Below are 13,544 nucleotides of genomic sequence, written 5' to 3'. Positions count from 1 at the left end.
TGTGCCTCAGCCTACCGCCGACACTGAATTACCTTCACTTCCAGGTAAAGTCACAGAGGTGACTCTCTTCAGGAATCTGAGAAAATTACCCTTCACGACACCACCATGAATCACACACATTTTTTTATTTTATTTATTTTATTATCCTAGAATTTTAAACATCCTTGATGTTCCTCAATTGTTGAACAGATAATGAAAATGTCATATATTTCCACATGAAAATATCATTCAATAAGTAAGAAAAATATGACAACTATGACAGATAAGACACTTATGATATTCAGAGGTTAAAGTAGTAGGAAACAATAATTCTTAGTGATGTGCCAAGATGGATAGGTACCACACTTGTCTTTTATTTGTTGATATCAGCTTTGAATATTTAGGTTGATATGTTTCTGAAAAAATAGCAAGAAATGTCAGAAAATTATTAGGAGGGCAAAGAAAGATTTTGAAAGGAAGGTGTTAAAAATTAGTGATATAAAAGCTTAAATGGGATTAATGGGTTGGAAAGAGTTTTAAAAGAGTGGGAGATGGAAGGTGAGGTAGAACAAAAACTCCAGAAAGACAGAGAACTCTGAACACGTTTGCAAAAATTCATTTAGAAACTTATGTATTTCTGTGGAAGACTTGTCTCCCCAGTAACTTTTTACTAGGTGAAAATGCTCTTACTAAACACCATAGGCTAGCAAATAAAAATGTACTATTTTAGGAATATGTCTGTTACTTTAGAGTGTTTGGCCAGTGAGGTCTCCTGGCCTCCCATGTACTGCAGGCTATTCATTGCCAATGTTCTTGTTACTTTCCAAAACTTGAAGGGGAAATTATAACATTGAAAACACCTGATATCCAAGTCACACAACTTATAGACGTTAAACTATACAGACTGGTAAATTTTTTCTCAACTGCACAGCATAAGTAGTGCTGAAAGCTACTATGGTTGCTACTGTTGAAAAGAAGCAAACACCAGTTTACTCTTTTATTTATTTGTTTATCAAAGATTTCTGCCTCCTCCCTGCCACCACCTCCCATTTCCTTCCCCCTCCCCCGATACACTCCCCCTCCGACAGCAGCCCAAAGAGCAGTCAGGGTTCCCGGCCTTGTGGGAAGTCCAAGGTTCTCCCACCTCCTTCCAGGTCTAGTAAGGTGAGCATCCAAACTTCCTAGGCTCCCACAAAGCCAGTAAGTAACACGCATTTTTTAGGACTTACATTGGGCATGCAAGGGGGAGACCACATGTTGACGCTGAGCTTGCTCCTGGTAGCCACCCTAGTGACACCATGGACTCTCTGCAACATTATTTTTGACAGGTAATAACCGTTTGGAATGTTTTATAAACAATCACAACCATAAACTTTGTTACAATTAGGGACCCTCTTGGTTCTCCACAATGATACTGAGTATGCTCACAAGGGGTTCCCATTGTCAAATCTTAAAACAAGCATCTTTAAAAGAAAAAGACTCAGCAAACTACCATTTAACTTGTTTTCATGTTTCTTCACAAATGGTGAAAATACTAAAGTACAGACAGTATAAACATGATGTTGTGGCCAATATTACAAATATGGAATTATAAATTTTAAACATGTTCTGGTTTTAAAAAATAAATGTAGTCGTCCATGTAGCTCTGCAGGTCTCTCTAGTAGGGCCGGTCTCTAAGTTCCTGACTGTGCTCGCCTTTATCCATTTACGCAGGTCCTCCAAGTCCACCTCTTCTTCATTCCACCTGTTCCATCAATGGTCCAGGAGGACCCAAAGGACCACGTCGTATTCCTCCACCAAAGCCACCTCGGTCCAAGCTACAGACACCTCAGAAGCCACCTCTGTCTCCACCTCTGCCACTTCGGAACATTTCTCCAGGACCACCACGGTCCATAAGTCCATATCATTCTCGCTGCATGCCACCAGGGCAGCCTCAACAGGTGAAAACAGAGAGCCACCTTATGAAGGTCATTCTCTGCCCACACACACACACACACACACACACACACATAAAGCTGAGCAGGTCCCCTTTTAAGATTCTCAAACTCTGGGCTTTGAATGAAACAGAAAGGAACCAAAGGTTACACGATATCAGTGGTTATAGTGATAAAAATTCCCTGAGCAAACAAATATTCGGGGACTATAAATCAAGACCCTGGCATTAACAGATAAGTTCTTCTAAAGTGAATTAAAATCAGTGACATTTTTAATGAAAACTAAGATCTCAAAATTTCCTTGAAGGTTGAAGAAACCAAGCCGGAAGGATTTCTTCCTGCAAATGATGACGATGGCCTTGTGCCTCAGCCTACCGCCGACACTGAATTACCTTCACTTCCAGGTAAAGTCACAGAGGTGACTCTCTTCAGGAATCTGAGAAAACTCCCCTTCACGACACCACCATGAATCACACACATTTTTTTATTTTATTTATTTTATTATCCTAGAATTTTAAACATCCTTGATGTTCCTCAATTGTTGAACAGATAATGAAAATGTCATATATTTCCACATGAAAATATCATTCAATAAGTAAGAAAAATATGACAACTATGACAGATAAGACACTTATGATATTCAGAGGTTAAAGTAGTAGGAAACAATAATTCTTAGTGATGTGCCAAGATGGATAGGTACCACACTTGTCTTTTATTTGTTGATATCAGCTTTGAATATTTAGGTTGATATGTTTCTGAAAAAATAGCAAGAAATGTCAGAAAATTATTAGGAGGGCAAAGAAAGATTTTGAAAGGAAGGTGTTAAAAATTAGTGATATAAAAGCTTAAATGGGATTAATGGGTTGGAAAGAGTTTTAAAAGAGTGGGAGATGGAAGGTGAGGTAGAACAAAAACTCCAGAAAGACAGAGAACTCTGAACACGTTTGCAAAAATTCATTTAGAAACTTATGTATTTCTGTGGAAGACTTGTCTCCCCAGTAACTTTTTACTAGGTGAAAATGCTCTTACTAAACACCATAGGCTAGCAAATAAAAATGTACTATTTTAGGAATATGTCTGTTACTTTAGAGTGTTTGGCCAGTGAGGTCTCCTGGCCTCCCATGTACTGCAGGCTATTCATTGCCAATGTTCTTGTTACTTTCCAAAACTTGAAGGGGAAATTATAACATTGAAAACACCTGATATCCAAGTCACACAACTTATAGACGTTAAACTATACAGACTGGTAAATTTTTTCTCAACTGCACAGCATAAGTAGTGCTGAAAGCTACTATGGTTGCTACTGTTGAAAAGAAGCAAACACCAGTTTACTCTTTTATTTATTTGTTTATCAAAGATTTCTGCCTCCTCCCTGCCACCACCTCCCATTTCCTTCCCCCTCCCCCGATAGACTCCCCCTCCGACAGCAGCCCAAAGAGCAGTCAGGGTTCCCGGCCTTGTGGGAAGTCCAAGGTTCTCCCACCTCCTTCCAGGTCTAGTAAGGTGAGCATCCAAACTTCCTAGGCTCCCACAAAGCCAGTAAGTAACACGCATTTTTTAGGACTTACATTGGGCATGCAAGGGGGAGACCACATGTTGACGCTGAGCTTGCTCCTGGTAGCCACCCTAGTGACACCATGGACTCTCTGCAACATTATTTTTGACAGGTAATAACCGTTTGGAATGTTTTATAAACAATCACAACCATAAACTTTGTTACAATTAGGGACCCTCTTGGTTCTCCACAATGATACTGAGTATGCTCACAAGGGGTTCCCATTGTCAAATCTTAAAACAAGCATCTTTAAAAGAAAAAGACTCAGCAAACTACCATTTAACTTGTTTTCATGTTTCTTCACAAATGGTGAAAATACTAAAGTACAGACAGTATAAACATGATGTTGTGGCCAATATTACAAATATGGAATTATAAATTTTAAACATGTTCTGCTTTTAAAAAATAAATGTAGTCGTCCATGTAGCTCTGCAGGTCTCTCTAGTAGGGCCGGTCTCTAAGTTCCTGACTGTGCTCGCCTTTATCCATTTACGCAGGTCCTCCAAGTCCACCTCTTCTTCATTCCACCTGTTCCATCAATGGTCCAGGAGGACCCAAAGGACCACGTTGTATTCCTCCACCAAAGCCACCTCGGTCCAAGCTACAGACACCTCAGAAGCCACCTCTGTCTCCACCTCTGCCACTTCGGAACATTTCTCCAGGACCACCACGGTCCATAAGTCCATATCATTCTCGCTGCATGCCACCAGGGCAGCCTCAACAGGTGAAAACAGAGAGCCACCTTATGAAGGTCATTCTCTGCCCACCCACCCCCCTACACACACACACACATAAAGCTGAGCAGGTCCCCTTTTAAGATTCTCAAACTCTGGGCTTTGAATGAAACAGAAAGGAACCAAAGATTACACGATATCAGTGGTCATAGTGATAAAAATTCCCTGAGCAAACAAATATTCGGGGACTATAAATCAAGACCCTGGCATTAACAGATAAGTTCTTCTAAAGTGAAAAAATCAGTGACATTTTTAATGAAAACTAAGATCTCAAAATTTCCTTGAAGGTTGAAGAAACCAAGCCGGAAGGATTTCTTCCTGCAAATGATGACGATGGCCTTGTGCCTCAGCCTACCGCCGACACTGAATTACCTTCACTTCCAGGTAAAGTCACAGAGGTGACTCTCTTCAGGAATCTGAGAAAATTACCCTTCACGACACCACCATGAATCACACACATTTTTTTATTTTATTTATTTTATTATCCTAGAATTTTAAACATCCTTGATGTTCCTCAATTGTTGAACAAATAATGAAAATGTCATATATTTCCACATGAAAATATCATTCAATAAGTAAGAAAAATATGACAATTATGACAGATAAGACACTTATGATATTCAGAGGTTAAAGTAGTAGGAAACAATAATTCTTAGTGATGTGCCAAGATGGATAGGTACCACACTTGTCTTTTATTTGTTGATATCAGCTTGAATATTTAGGTTGATATGGTTCTGAAAAAATAGCAAGAAATGTCAGAAAATTATTAGGAGGGCAAAGAAAGATTTTGAAAGGAAGGTGTTAAAAATTAGTGATATAAAAGCTTAAATGGGATTAATGGGTTGGAAAGAGTTTTAAAAGAGTGGGAGATGGAAGGTGAGGTAGAACAAAAACTCCGGAAATACAGAGAACTCTGAACACGTTTGCAAAAATTCATTTAGAAACTTATGTATTTCTGTGGAAGACTTGTCTCCCCAGTAACTTTTTACTAGGTGAAAATGCTCTTACTAAACACCATAGGCTAGCAAATAAAAATGTACTATTTTAGGAATATGTCTGTTACTTTAGAGTGTTTGGCCAGTGAGGTCTCCTGGCCTCCCATGTACTGCAGGCTATTCATTGCCAATGTTCTTGTTACTTTCCAAAACTTGAAGGGGAAATTATAACATTGAAAACACCTGATATCCAAGTCACACAACTTATAGATGTTAAACTATACAGACTGGTAAATTTTTTCTCAACTGCACAGCATAAGTAGTGCTGAAAGCTACTATGGTTGCTACTGTTGAAAAGAAGCAAACACCAGTTTACTCTTTTATTTATTTGTTTATCAAAGATTTCTGCCTCCTCCCTGCCACCACCTCCCATTTCCTTCCCCCTCCCCCGATAGACTCCCCCTCCGACAGCAGCCCAAAGAGCAGTCAGGGTTCCCGGCCTTGTGGGAAGTCCAAGGTTCTCCCACCTCCTTCCAGGTCTAGTAAGGTGAGCATCCAAATTTCCTAGGCTCCCACAAAGCCAGTAAGTAACACGCATTTTTTAGGACTTACATTGGGCATGCAAGGGGGAGACCACATGTTGACGCTGAGCTTGCTCCTGGTAGCCACCCTAGTGACACCATGGACTCTCTGCAACATTATTTTTGACAGGTAATAACCGTTTGGAATGTTTTATAAACAATCACAACCATAAACTTTGTTACAATTAGGGACCCTCTTGGTTCTCCACAATGATACTGAGTATGCTCACAAGGGGTTCCCATTGTCAAATCTTAAAACAAGCATCTTTAAAAGAAAAAGACTCAGCAAACTACCATTTAACTTGTTTTCATGTTTCTTCACAAATGGTGAAAATACTAAAGTACAGACAGTATAAACATGATGTTGTGGCCAATATTACAAATATGGAATTATAAATTTTAAACATGTTCTGGTTTTAAAAAATAAATGTAGTCGTCCATGTAGCTCTGCAGGTCTCTCTAGTAGGGCCGGTCTCTAAGTTCCTGACTGTGCTCGCCTTTATCCATTTACGCAGGTCCTCCAAGTCCACCTCTTCTTCATTCCACCTGTTCCATCAATGGTCCAGGAGGACCCGAAGGACCACGTCGTATTCCTCCACCAAAGCCACCCCGGTCCAAGCTACAGACACCTCAGAAGCCACCTCTGTCTCCACCTCTGCCACTTCGGAACATTTCTCCAGGACCACCACGGTCCATAAGTCCATATCATTCTCGCTGCATGCCACCAGGGCAGCCTCAACAGGTGAAAACAGAGAGCCACCTTATGAAGGTCATTCTCTGCCCACCCACCCCCCCCCACACACACACATAAAGCTGAGCAGGTCCCCTTTTAAGATTCTCAAACTCTGGGCTTTGAATGAAACAGAAAGGAACCAAAGATTACACGATATCAGTGGTTATAGTGATAAAAATTCCCTGAGCAAACAAATATTCGGGGACTATAAATCAAGACCCTGGCATTAACAGATAAGTTCTTCTAAAGTGAATTAAAATCAGTGACATTTTTAATGAAAACTAAGATCTCAAAATTTCCTTGAAGGTTGAAGAAACCAAGCCGGAAGGATTTCTTCCTGCAAATGATGACGATGGCCTTGTGCCTCAGCCTACCGCCGACACTGAATTACCTTCACTTCCAGGTAAAGTCACAGAGGTGACTCTCTTCAGGAATCTGAGAAAATTACCCTTCACGACACCACCATGAATCACACACATTTTTTTATTTTATTTATTTTATTATCCTAGAATTTTAAACATCCTTGATGTTCCTCAATTGTTGAACAGATAATGAAAATGTCATATATTTCCACATGAAAATATCATCCAATAAGTAAGAAAAATATGACAACTATGACAGATAAGACACTTATGATATTCCGAGGTTAAAGTTGTAGGAAACAATAATTCTTAGTGATGTGCCAAGATGGATAGGTACCACACTTGTCTTTTATTTGTTGATATCAGCTTTGAATATTTAGGTTGATATGTTTCTGAAAAAATAGCAAGAAATGTCAGAAAATTATTAGGAGGGCAAAGAAAGATTTTGAAAGGAAGGTGTTAAAAATTAGTGATATAAAAGCTTAAATGGGATTAATGGGTTGGAAAGAGTTTTAAAAGAGTGGGAGATGGAAGGTGAGGTAGAACAAAAACTCCAGAAAGACAGAGAACTCTGAACACGTTTGCAAAAATTCATTTAGAAACTTATGTATTTCTGTGGAAGACTTGTCTCCCCAGTAACTTTTTACTAGGTGAAAATGCTCTTACTAAACACCATAGGCTAGCAAATAAAAATGTACTATTTTAGGAATATGTCTGTTACTTTAGAGTGTTTGGCCAGTGAGGTCTCCTGGCCTCCCATGTACTGCAGGCTATTCATTGCCAATGTTCTTGTTACTTTCCAAAACTTGAAGGGGAAATTATAACATTGAAAACACCTGATATCCAAGTCACACAACTTATAGACGTTAAACTATACAGACAGGTAAATTTTTTCTCAACTGCACAGCATAAGTAGTGCTGAAAGCTACTATGGTTGCTACTGTTGAAAAGAAGCAAACACCAGTTTACTCTTTTATTTATTTGTTTATCAAAGATTTCTGCCTCCTCCCTGCCACCACCTCCCATTTCCTTCCCCCTCCCCCGATAGACTCCCCCTCCGACAGCAGCCCAAAGAGCAGTCAGGGTTCCCGGCCTTGTGGGAAGTCCAAGGTTCTCCCACCTCCTTCCAGGTCTAGTAAGGTGAGCATCCAAACTTCCTAGGCTCCCACAAAGCCAGTAAGTAACACGCATTTTTTAGGACTTACATTGGGCATGCAAGGGGGAGACCACATGTTGACGCTGAGCTTGCTCCTGGTAGCCACCCTAGTGACACCATGGACTCTCTGCAACATTATTTTTGACAGGTAATAACCGTTTGGAATGTTTTATAAACAATCACAACCATAAACTTTTTTACAATTAGGGACCCTCTTGGTTCTCCACAATGATACTGAGTATGCTCACAAGGGGTTCCCATTGTCAAATCTTAAAACAAGCATCTTTAAAAGAAAAAGACTCAGCAAACTACCATTTAACTTGTTTTCATGTTTCTTCACAAATGGTGAAAATACTAAAGTACAGACAGTATAAACATGATGTTGTGGCCAATATTACAAATATGGAATTATAAATTTTAAACATGTTCTGGTTTTAAAAAATAAATGTAGTCGTCCATGTAGCTCTGCAGGTCTCTCTAGTAGGGCCGGTCTCTAAGTTCCTGACTGTGCTCGCCTTTATCCATTTATGCAGGTCCTCCAAGTCCACCTCTTCTTCATTCCACCTGTTCCATCAATGGTCCAGGAGGACCCGAAGGACCACGTCGTATTCCTCCACCAAAGCCACCTCGGTCCAAGCTACAGACACCTCAGAAGCCACCTCTGTCTCCACCTCTGCCACTTCGGAACATTTCTCCAGGACCACCACGGTCCATAAGTCCATATCATTCTCGCTGCATGCCACCAGGGCAGCCTCAACAGGTGAAAACAGAGAGCCACCTTATGAAGGTCATTCTCTGCCCACACACACACACACACAAAAAAAAAACATAAAGCTGAGCAGGTCCCCTTTTAAGATTCTCAAACTCTGGGCTTTGAATGAAACAGAAAGGAACCAAAGGTTACACGATATCAGTGGTTATAGTGATAAAAATTCCTGAGCAAACAAATATTCGGGGACTATAAATCAAGACCCTGGCATTAACAGATAAGTTCTTCTAAAGTGAATTAAAATCAGTGACATTTTTAATGAAAACTAAGATCTCAAAATTTCCTTGAAGGTTGAAGAAACCAAGCCGGAAGGATTTCTTCCTGCAAATGATGACGATGGCCTTGTGCCTCAGCCTACCGCCGACACTGAATTACCTTCACTTCCAGGTAAAGTCACAGAGGTGACTCTCTTCAGGAATCTGAGAAAACTCCCCTTCACGACACCACCATGAATCACACACATTTTTTTATTTTATTTATTTTATTATCCTAGAATTTTAAACATCCTTGATGTTCCTCAATTGTTGAACAGATAATGAAAATGTCATATATTTCCACATGAAAATATCATTCAATAAGTAAGAAAAATATGACAACTATGACAGATAAGACACTTATGATATTCAGAGGTTAAAGTAGTAGGAAACAATAATTCTTAGTGATGTGCCAAGATGGATAGGTACCACACTTGTCTTTTATTTGTTGATATCAGCTTTGAATATTTAGGTTGATATGTTTCTGAAAAAATAGCAAGAAATGTCCGAAAATTATTAGGAGGGCAAAGAAAGATTTTGAAAGGAAGGTGTTAAAAATTAGTGATATAAAAGCTTAAATGGGATTAATGGGTTGGAAAGAGTTTTAAAAGAGTGGGAGATGGAAGGTGAGGTAGAACAAAAACTCCAGAAAGACAGAGAACTCTGAACACGTTTGCAAAAATTCATTTAGAAACTTATGTATTTCTGTGGAAGACTTGTCTCCCCAGTAACTTTTTACTAGGTGAAAATGCTCTTACTAAACACCATAGGCTAGCAAATAAAAATGTACTATTTTAGGAATATGTCTGTTACTTTAGAGTGTTTGGCCAGTGAGGTCTCCTGGCCTCCCATGTACTGCAGGCTATTCATTGCCAATGTTCTTGTTACTTTCCAAAACTTGAAGGGGAAATTATAACATTGAAAACACCTGATATCCAAGTCACACAACTTATAGACGTTAAACTATACAGACTGGTAAATTTTTTCTCAACTGCACAGCATAAGTAGTGCTGAAAGCTACTATGGTTGCTACTGTTGAAAAGAAGCAAACACCAGTTTACTCTTTTATTTATTTGTTTATCAAAGATTTCTGCCTCCTCCCTGCCACCACCTCCCATTTCCTTCCCCCTCCCCCGATAGACTCCCCCTCCGACAGCAGCCCAAAGAGCAGTCAGGGTTCCCGGCCTTGTGGGAAGTCCAAGGTTCTCCCACCTCCTTCCAGGTCTAGTAAGGTGAGCATCCAAACTTCCTAGGCTCCCACAAAGCCAGTAAGTAACACGCATTTTTTAGGACTTACATTGGGCATGCAAGGGGGAGACCACATGTTGACGCTGAGCTTGCTCCTGGTAGCCACCCTAGTGACACCATGGACTCTCTGCAACATTATTTTTGACAGGTAATAACCGTTTGGAATGTTTTATAAACAATCACAACCATAAACTTTGTTACAATTAGGGACCCTCTTGGTTCTCCACAATGATACTGAGTATGCTCACAAGGGGTTCCCATTGTCAAATCTTAAAACAAGCATCTTTAAAAGAAAAAGACTCAGCAAACTACCATTTAACTTGTTTTCATGTTTCTTCACAAATGGTGAAAATACTAAAGTACAGACAGTATAAACATGATGTTGTGGCCAATATTACAAATATGGAATTATAAATTTTAAACATGTTCTGCTTTTAAAAAATAAATGTAGTCGTCCATGTAGCTCTGCAGGTCTCTCTAGTAGGGCCGGTCTCTAAGTTCCTGACTGTGCTCGCCTTTATCCATTTACGCAGGTCCTCCAAGTCCACCTCTTCTTCATTCCACCTGTTCCATCAATGGTCCAGGAGGACCCAAAGGACCACGTTGTATTCCTCCACCAAAGCCACCTCGGTCCAAGCTACAGACACCTCAGAAGCCACCTCTGTCTCCACCTCTGCCACTTCGGAACATTTCTCCAGGACCACCACGGTCCATAAGTCCATATCATTCTCGCTGCATGCCACCAGGGCAGCCTCAACAGGTGAAAACAGAGAGCCACCTTATGAAGGTCATTCTCTGCCCACCCACCCCCCTACACACACACACACATAAAGCTGAGCAGGTCCCCTTTTAAGATTCTCAAACTCTGGGCTTTGAATGAAACAGAAAGGAACCAAAGATTACACGATATCAGTGGTCATAGTGATAAAAATTCCCTGAGCAAACAAATATTCGGGGACTATAAATCAAGACCCTGGCATTAACAGATAAGTTCTTCTAAAGTGAAAAAATCAGTGACATTTTTAATGAAAACTAAGATCTCAAAATTTCCTTGAAGGTTGAAGAAACCAAGCCGGAAGGATTTCTTCCTGCAAATGATGACGATGGCCTTGTGCCTCAGCCTACCGCCGACACTGAATTACCTTCACTTCCAGGTAAAGTCACAGAGGTGACTCTCTTCAGGAATCTGAGAAAATTACCCTTCACGACACCACCATGAATCACACACATTTTTTTATTTTATTTATTTTATTATCCTAGAATTTTAAACATCCTTGATGTTCCTCAATTGTTGAACAAATAATGAAAATGTCATATATTTCCACATGAAAATATCATTCAATAAGTAAGAAAAATATGACAATTATGACAGATAAGACACTTATGATATTCAGAGGTTAAAGTAGTAGGAAACAATAATTCTTAGTGATGTGCCAAGATGGATAGGTACCACACTTGTCTTTTATTTGTTGATATCAGCTTGAATATTTAGGTTGATATGGTTCTGAAAAAATAGCAAGAAATGTCAGAAAATTATTAGGAGGGCAAAGAAAGATTTTGAAAGGAAGGTGTTAAAAATTAGTGATATAAAAGCTTAAATGGGATTAATGGGTTGGAAAGAGTTTTAAAAGAGTGGGAGATGGAAGGTGAGGTAGAACAAAAACTCCGGAAATACAGAGAACTCTGAACACGTTTGCAAAAATTCATTTAGAAACTTATGTATTTCTGTGGAAGACTTGTCTCCCCAGTAACTTTTTACTAGGTGAAAATGCTCTTACTAAACACCATAGGCTAGCAAATAAAAATGTACTATTTTAGGAATATGTCTGTTACTTTAGAGTGTTTGGCCAGTGAGGTCTCCTGGCCTCCCATGTACTGCAGGCTATTCATTGCCAATGTTCTTGTTACTTTCCAAAACTTGAAGGGGAAATTATAACATTGAAAACACCTGATATCCAAGTCACACAACTTATAGACGTTAAACTATACAGACTGGTAAATTTTTTCTCAACTGCACAGCATAAGTAGTGCTGAAAGCTACTATGGTTGCTACTGTTGAAAAGAAGCAAACACCAGTTTACTCTTTTATTTATTTGTTTATCAAAGATTTCTGCCTCCTCCCTGCCACCACCTCCCATTTCCTTCCCCCTCCCCCGATAGACTCCCCCTCCGACAGCAGCCCAAAGAGCAGTCAGGGTTCCCGGCCTTGTGGGAAGTCCAAGGTTCTCCCACCTCCTTCCAGGTCTAGTAAGGTGAGCATCCAAATTTCCTAGGCTCCCACAAAGCCAGTAAGTAACACGCATTTTTTAGGACTTACATTGGGCATGCAAGGGGGAGACCACATGTTGACGCTGAGCTTGCTCCTGGTAGCCACCCTAGTGACACCATGGACTCTCTGCAACATTATTTTTGACAGGTAATAACCGTTTGGAATGTTTTATAAACAATCACAACCATAAACTTTGTTACAATTAGGGACCCTCTTGGTTCTCCACAATGATACTGAGTATGCTCACAAGGGGTTCCCATTGTCAAATCTTAAAACAAGCATCTTTAAAAGAAAAAGACTCAGCAAACTACCATTTAACTTGTTTTCATGTTTCTTCACAAATGGTGAAAATACTAAAGTACAGACAGTATAAACATGATGTTGTGGCCAATATTACAAATATGGAATTATAAATTTTAAACATGTTCTGGTTTTAAAAAATAAATGTAGTCGTCCATGTAGCTCTGCAGGTCTCTCTAGTAGGGCCGGTCTCTAAGTTCCTGACTGTGCTCGCCTTTATCCATTTACGCAGGTCCTCCAAGTCCACCTCTTCTTCATTCCACCTGTTCCATCAATGGTCCAGGAGGACCCGAAGGACCACGTCGTATTCCTCCACCAAAGCCACCCCGGTCCAAGCTACAGACACCTCAGAAGCCACCTCTGTCTCCACCTCTGCCACTTCGGAACATTTCTCCAGGACCACCACGGTCCATAAGTCCATATCATTCTCGCTGCATGCCACCAGGGCAGCCTCAACAGGTGAAAACAGAGAGCCACCTTATGAAGGTCATTCTCTGCCCACCCACCCCCCCCACACACACACACATAAAGCTGAGCAGGTCCCCTTTTAAGATTCTCAAACTCTGGGCTTTGAATGAAACAGAAAGGAACCAAAGGTTACACGATATCAGTGGTTATAGTGATAAAAATTCCCTGAGCAAACAAATATTCGGGGACTATAAATCAAGACCCTGGCATTAACAGATAAGTTCTTCTAAAGTGAATTAAAATCAGTGACATTTTTAATGAAAACTA

Source organism: Chionomys nivalis, chromosome 6, assembly GCF_950005125.1.
Source record: "Chionomys nivalis chromosome 6, mChiNiv1.1, whole genome shotgun sequence".
Taxonomy (NCBI): Eukaryota; Metazoa; Chordata; class Mammalia; order Rodentia; family Cricetidae; genus Chionomys; species Chionomys nivalis.
This window is presented reverse-complemented; position numbering follows the sequence as displayed.